Consider the following 6,964-nt stretch of genomic DNA (forward strand, 5'->3'; position numbering starts at 1 on the left):
CCCTGTAATTTGGATGTTGGAACGTTTAAAGATGTCCTGAAGGTTCCTAAGCCTCTCCTCATTTTTTTTGAATTCTTGTTTCTTCATCCTTTTCTGTTTGGTCATTTTTATCCTCTTTCTGGTCCACTCCTTTGATTTGAGTCTCAGTTTCCTTTCCATTACTATTGGTTTCCTGTGCATTTCCATTCATTTCAATTAGTTTAGCCTTCATATGTTCCTCTAATTTGTGACTAAAATCGACCATTTCTGTGAGCATCCTGATCACCAGTGTTTTGAACTGTGTATCTGAAAGTTTTGTTCTTTCTTCATCACTTAGATTTATGGGCTCTGGGGCTTTGAGATCTTCTTGAGCCATTTTTGGTTTGTTTGCGCCCATTAAGTATGAGGAGCAGAGCCTTAGGGATGGGGCGGGGCCTCCAGGGCGGGGTCACTGGGTTGTGACGCTGTATGTGGGGGCAGGGTCAGAGCCAGGAAATGGCAGCCGTCTCTGCTGCCTCCAGAAGCTGGAACCCGCTCAGTCCCTCTCACTGCCCACTCCCTCACCAATCTATCTGCGCAGGAATGCACCAGCCCAGTCAACCCGCCGCCCTTCACCCTTGCCGGATCCGCTGGTCGCTCACTGGGTCAGCCCTTTGCAACCTCCCGCCTGGGATCCGCGTGCCTGAGTCCGTCTGACCTAGTTTTCCTGTGCAACCCTGCTCCACCAGCTGCTGGTTTTGCCCCTCTTACCGGTCAGGCTGAAGAATTTGTTGTTATCAGACTTCCAAAAAGTTCAATTTTCTGTGTTCTGGCTATGTTTTCTGTTGCTAATATTTTGTTGTCTCTAAACTTGGTTGTGTGAGAAAGCACAGAGTCTCCACCTATGCCTCCACTGTGGCGGAAGTCCTCCCCAAGGTTTAGTTTAAAGAGGGCATTCATTATGTTGTGAGTTGAGACGAAAGGCAAATACAGGCCTTTAGCAGGTAAAAGAGAAGAGACAAGAGCCAAAGAAACAGGGATATTGTCCTAAACTTTGGAAAGGGACCAAAGGCCATGGATTTCCAAGCAATGGAAACCCGTGCCTTTCTCCTCAGCTGCATGTCTGGGGGAGGGTTAAACCTGAGACAGGAGCAGCTGTGGTACATGAAGGAAAGCAGGATCCCAGCCCCAGGGACTCCTGGCTCTAGCCAGATTCCTGCTCCCAAAAGTGCTGCAAAGTGTCTGGTTACAAAGGACCATGGTGGTTTGGACAGTAGTCATGGTAACTGGTATGTACTGGAGACCAGAGAAGTTTTTCCTGAATGTTCTTTCTGCATACAGACCTTTACATGGCCTCCCGAGAGAGGGTGCAAAGTACCAGAGTGACAGATTTAACTCTCTACCTCCCAGACAGGGGGCTTGAAGCAGGCTCAACTTGATTTAGAGAAAACAGACATTTCTTGCACACTCAAGTTTGGAAAAAAATGTGTCTCTTTATACATTAAAAAGGCTAAGTGATTTTAGAAAAACTGTGATCACAGATGTGCCAACAGTTGCTTTGTATTACCCCGACGTCTCTAACAGCGCCCTCCCCAGCTCTTATAAGGAAATCACACTTGGCTGGCACAGTCTTCTAACTGCACAAACAACCGCATCAGTCAGGGCTGCTTAATGATTCATAGATAACTAAATTCTATTACTGGATGAATAATGGATGGTAAATGATGATTAAAAGTAGGTCCTGTTCATGAATGGGTAGAAAGCAAGAGAAAAAAACCAATCCTTAAAATTTTACATTTTAACATTAATACATCAAACTTCATATGGAAATTACACAAATAACTTTTAATGTACATAATTTTGATACATTTAGTTTCATCAGAATTAGACATTAAAAAAATAATATTAAGCAAAAGGTGGCATCTACTTCGGTGACCATTGACCAGGAGTCTGCACACTGGACACGCCCACACCCGTCTCTGGAAGCAGCATACCAGAATTACGGAAGTATGATCATCATTTCTCATATTTATATAATAATGACTGCCTTTAAAACTGGCACTAAAACAGGTATGTAGATGAGAGTAACAGACTAGAAAGCCCAGAAACAAACACTTGCCTATATGTATGGTCAATTAATCCATAACAAAGGAGGCAAGACTATACAGCAGAGTAAAGACAGTCTTTTAAATAAATGGTATTGGAAAAAACTGGATCACTTTCTCTTATACAAGAATAAACTTGACACAGATATAAGACCTAAAATCATAAAACTCCTAGAAGAAAATAGGCAGTATGCTCTTTGACATAGCTCTTAGTACTATTTTTTTTGTATGTCTCCTTGGGCAAAGGAAACAAAAAAATGGGACTATATTAAACTAAAATGTTTTTACACAGCAAAGACAACCATCAACAAAATGAAAAGAACCTACTGGAAGGGAGAATATATTTGCCAATGATAAATTCAATAAGAATTAATACCCAAAATATATAAGGAATCTATATAACTTAACACATGCGTACACGCACATGCACACGCACACACACGAAGAAAAAATGAAACCCCAAACAATCTAATTTTAAAAGATGGGCAGATGACCTGAACAGACATTTCTCCAAAGAGGTTTCACATGTGGCCAATAAAGAGATGAAAAGATGCTCAACATCACTAATAATCAGAGAAATGTCAAATTAAAACCACGATGAGATATTGCCTCGTACTTGTCAGAATATCCTTAACAAACCAACAAACAAGTGCTGGCGAGGACATGGAGGGAGGAGAACCTCGTAGACTGCTGGTGGGAATGTAAACAGGTACAGCCATTGTGGAAAACAGTGTGGAGGTTTCTCAAAAAAGTAGAAATAGAACTAATATGACCCAGCAATTCCACTTCTGGGTATTGATTCCAAAAAAATCCAAACATTAATTCAAAAGGAAGATGCACCTCTATGTTTACTGCAGCGTTATTTACAATAGCCAAGATATGGAAGCAACCTCAGTGCCCACTGATAGACAGTTGGATGAAGAAGATGTCGTACACTTACACAGTGGAATATTACTCCATCATGAAAAAGAATGAAATCTTGCCATTTGTGATGACATGGATGGACCTAGAGGGCATTCTGCTAAGTGAAATAAGTCATACAGAGGAGGACAAATACCATACAGTTTCACTTATATGTGGAATCTAAAAAACTAAATAAACAAACAAGACAGAAACATAGATACAGAGAAAAGACTGATGGTTGCCAGATGGGAGGGGAGTTGAGAGGATTGGGGAGAAGGTGTAGCGATTAAGAAACACAAATTGCCAGTTATAAAAACAATCACGGGATATAAACTACAGCCTAGGACTATAGTCAATAGCATTGTAGTAACTCTGTGGTGTCATGTGGGTACTAGACTTATCAGGGTGATTGCTTTTCATAGTTATATAAATATCTCGTCACTATGTTGTATTCCTGACACTAACATGATATTATATGTCAACTGTAATTGAAAGATTTTTTTATTTAAAAAAAATTTTAATGAAAACCTATTTTTTTTAAAAACCTGACTCAGGAAGTAATGCTCAGTAGAAATTTCTTGGCTGGAGGGAATATGCAAATGACAGACTCTCTCCCAGGTCAGGCGCACAGAAGCAACAGGGTGTGCAAGAGACGTGAGGTTTTTGTTAGGAAGGGTACGGGCTTCTAAGGTCCAGAAGCAGCAGTCCAGGTGTCATCTGAGACTGGGAATACCCTGCCACCTGAAGAATATTTGTGCTTCCCAGGTAGGTGCTGTGCTCACTAAGCACTGAAGGAGGGAACTAATGGGGTGGGGACGCAGGGGTGGGTATAGGAGGGAATGAGGAGAATTGTGAGTTTGACCTGGCTTGAAACTGGTCACTGTTTTTACAACTAGATATTTTAAACTTTGTCTACCAAAGAAATTTTTTGGAAACATGTATCTCTATACTCATAATTAATGACAGAAAAACATAATCCACTTCCAAAAATTAGCTTGTATTTGGAAGCATATAGTCCACAAATCTATTTCATACAGTAGCTCTCCATGACCTCTATTAATGTAGAATGTTCACTACCTGGTTAAAAGGAAGAGAGTTTCATGTCTGGAACTAACTTCAAGAACTTAAAATAGGCAGCGCAGTGTGGTAGAAAAAGTTCTGGTCTAGGAGTCAGAAGACCTGCATTCTGGGCCCAGCCCACCCATTAATTTGCTGTGTGCCTTGGTGTCCTCGACTGCAAAGTCAAAAAAATCCAAATCCAACTCAAGCTCATGAACTGAATTTGAACTGAGTACCTACTGAGCCTGCAGATAAATAAGTGGACAACTCAACCAAAAGATATGCAATGCAAAATCAAAACACATACTGGCTCTCTATTTAATTCGAATTTCAGACTATAAATCTTAACTTTTGGTTGGGAAATAAAAACAAAAAAGAATTTGGATCGAATCAGGACTTCTGCAGGATTATAGGAAACCAGACACCTCCTAAGAGGCAGCAGCAGGGTAGCTGCAGAAGGGCCATGAGAAAGGGGCAGGGGATGGCCCTCCTCCCTGCTCTGGTCAGAGTAGCCTGTTCTCATCTCTTTCATATGATCAGGATGCTCCCTAAGACATCTTTTGAGAAGAATTCTGTCTTAACGAAGTGAACAAAAACAAGCAACAACAAAGACTCTGAATATCTGGACTCTTCTTTTGTATATTTCTATAAATGCTTAACTCAAATGTCTTTGCTTTTCTCTTCATTACTTCTGTCAAGCCAGTGTGGTATGTCTACTTTACCTTTATGCATTTGCATCTGAAGCGTGCATACTTTGTGCAAAGTGTATGTGAAATTCCTCCTATAATCTAAACACATGCTGATTATAAGAGACATGTAAGGTGACAAAAATTTTCCACTGTCATCCATGACAAGCACTGGGCTTAACCTCCCACGGTAAATAGCTAGAACCCAGGACAAAATAAATGAACAACTGTTTTCAGGCATTGGACACCAGGTAGTACAGGACCCTGATGCCTTAAAAAATGGAAACAAATGAAGTGAGCTCTGTAATTGCTCCATTTTTCTGCTCAGAGGCAATTTCTAGGCTGCAGGAGCAGGAAAGGGGAATCCAAACTGTGTCTGAGGTGGAAAGTGCTGTTTAGGGAGGCAAAGGTCCATGTGGCCGGTGGCTACCATATTGGCTGGCACAGCTTTAGATTCACAGAGGAAAATGGAAACACCACTGAGATTGAACAGTATTTGTCTCTAGCTGGTAAAATTTTGTTTTATTTATATCTTTGTTCACCAAACTTTTACATAGTAAATGTATATTCTTTTTATAATATTTTAAAAACATAGCAATATGAACATATTAAATTCCTAATATCTAACATGAGAGGTGGTAATTTCACCAGAAAACTTTTATTTTTATTTTTATTTATTTACTTTTCTCCTTACCCAAGGACATGCCCACTGATCTTGGAGAGAAATGGAGGGAGTTAGAGAGGGAGAGAAACAAGCCCTGACTGGGAATCAAACCCACAACCTTTTGGTTTACAGGACGATGTCGCAACCGACTGAGCCACATTGGTCAGAGCCACCAGAAAATGTTTAGAATTAAAATCCAATAGTATAGAAACTGAATTAGCACTTAATCCTGAAAAGTTGTGCTTTTCTCTGGATAGAAATTTCTGTGTCAACAGAGTGCACCAATGGAAACCTCGTTTTAATTTAAGGAAATTAGCTTTAAATTTTCACGTTCAAGGGAAACCAATGGTTTCTTCACAACAGTAACATTTTGTCAACACTGTGATGACTAGACAGGATTATCTGTAAGAAGTACAAGACAAGGCATTCCATCTCAGAGATATCATGGATTACTCTGAAAATATAAAAATCGGTTAAATGTTGAAACTTTCAGTCATTTGCTTAACTGTATAATTTTAAAAAGGAAAGAGCTTTGAATTTATAGTTTCATACAATTTAACAAATATTTTGGTAAAACAAAACAAAATGAGTTTAATGGACCTAAGTTGAGTATAATATTTAAATTAGAGTTTTGGAAAATTGAGAGACTGTACTGTAAATTCTTCCCATCTCTCAGTGACCTTCTCATCATCCTGCTTTCATATCAGTTTGCGTCCATTTAGCCACAGTAAGCCTCTTCCTGGGCCCCGTGAGTGCCTACAATGTGCAGTCTGAACAATGCATCTGAGACATCAGCATTCTGGTATTTGGGTTGAAGCTTAACTCTGATTTTAAAGAGAATGTCAACGTCCCATTCATTTCATTGTTTCACCCATTGTTTGGAAACAGTGGGGGAAAGACATTAGCTATTTTCAAATGTCATCAAATGTGGGCAACCCTGAAAGTTTAGAGCTGTTGGTATGCAGCGCGTCGCGGGGCTGCAACTCGGCAGCCAGTGCACGAGTGGCCTCTCCAGCAGCCCTCAGCTGAGACTCTGCACTAACACAAGCTTAAATTCGACCAGCACATCCTTTAGAAGTAAACGTTTGGCTAAACGTAAAACATTAACATTGTCCGAAGACAAAATTTGGGTGTGCTAAATGGTATTTGCATTACTAAATTTGACAACATCACTTGGAGATATGACAAAAGAGATCATTTTAATGCAAACCCTTTTTTTCCCCCGGCCAACATGTGCATTGTTTTTTAAGTGCTGGCCGTCCCTGAGTAGCCCACAATTTGACAAGGAAACAAGACATTCAGACACAAATCTAGAGTAAAATTCCAAGGTAATAAGCAAATGATGTCATGGTACTGTAGGATGTATTGCGTTAGTCCTAAAATTCAGGCCTGGCTCCAACGGTCCGTTCTCTTCTCCACTCACATCCACAGGAAAGATCTCCTAGCCTAACCACCCTCCTTCTAAGGGACCAGACGCACTTCCTGCTTATCCCTAAATAGCAAGTTTCCATTTCCCTGACAGCCTGCAAAATTATTCAGACAAGCCAATAACATCCTCCAGGGGAAAGCAGGAGTGACCTCATCCTCTA

This window comes from Artibeus jamaicensis, unplaced genomic scaffold, assembly GCF_021234435.1.
Source record: "Artibeus jamaicensis isolate MK-2021 breed Jamaican fruit bat unplaced genomic scaffold, CSHL_Jam_final contig_465, whole genome shotgun sequence".
Taxonomy (NCBI): domain Eukaryota; kingdom Metazoa; phylum Chordata; class Mammalia; order Chiroptera; family Phyllostomidae; genus Artibeus; species Artibeus jamaicensis.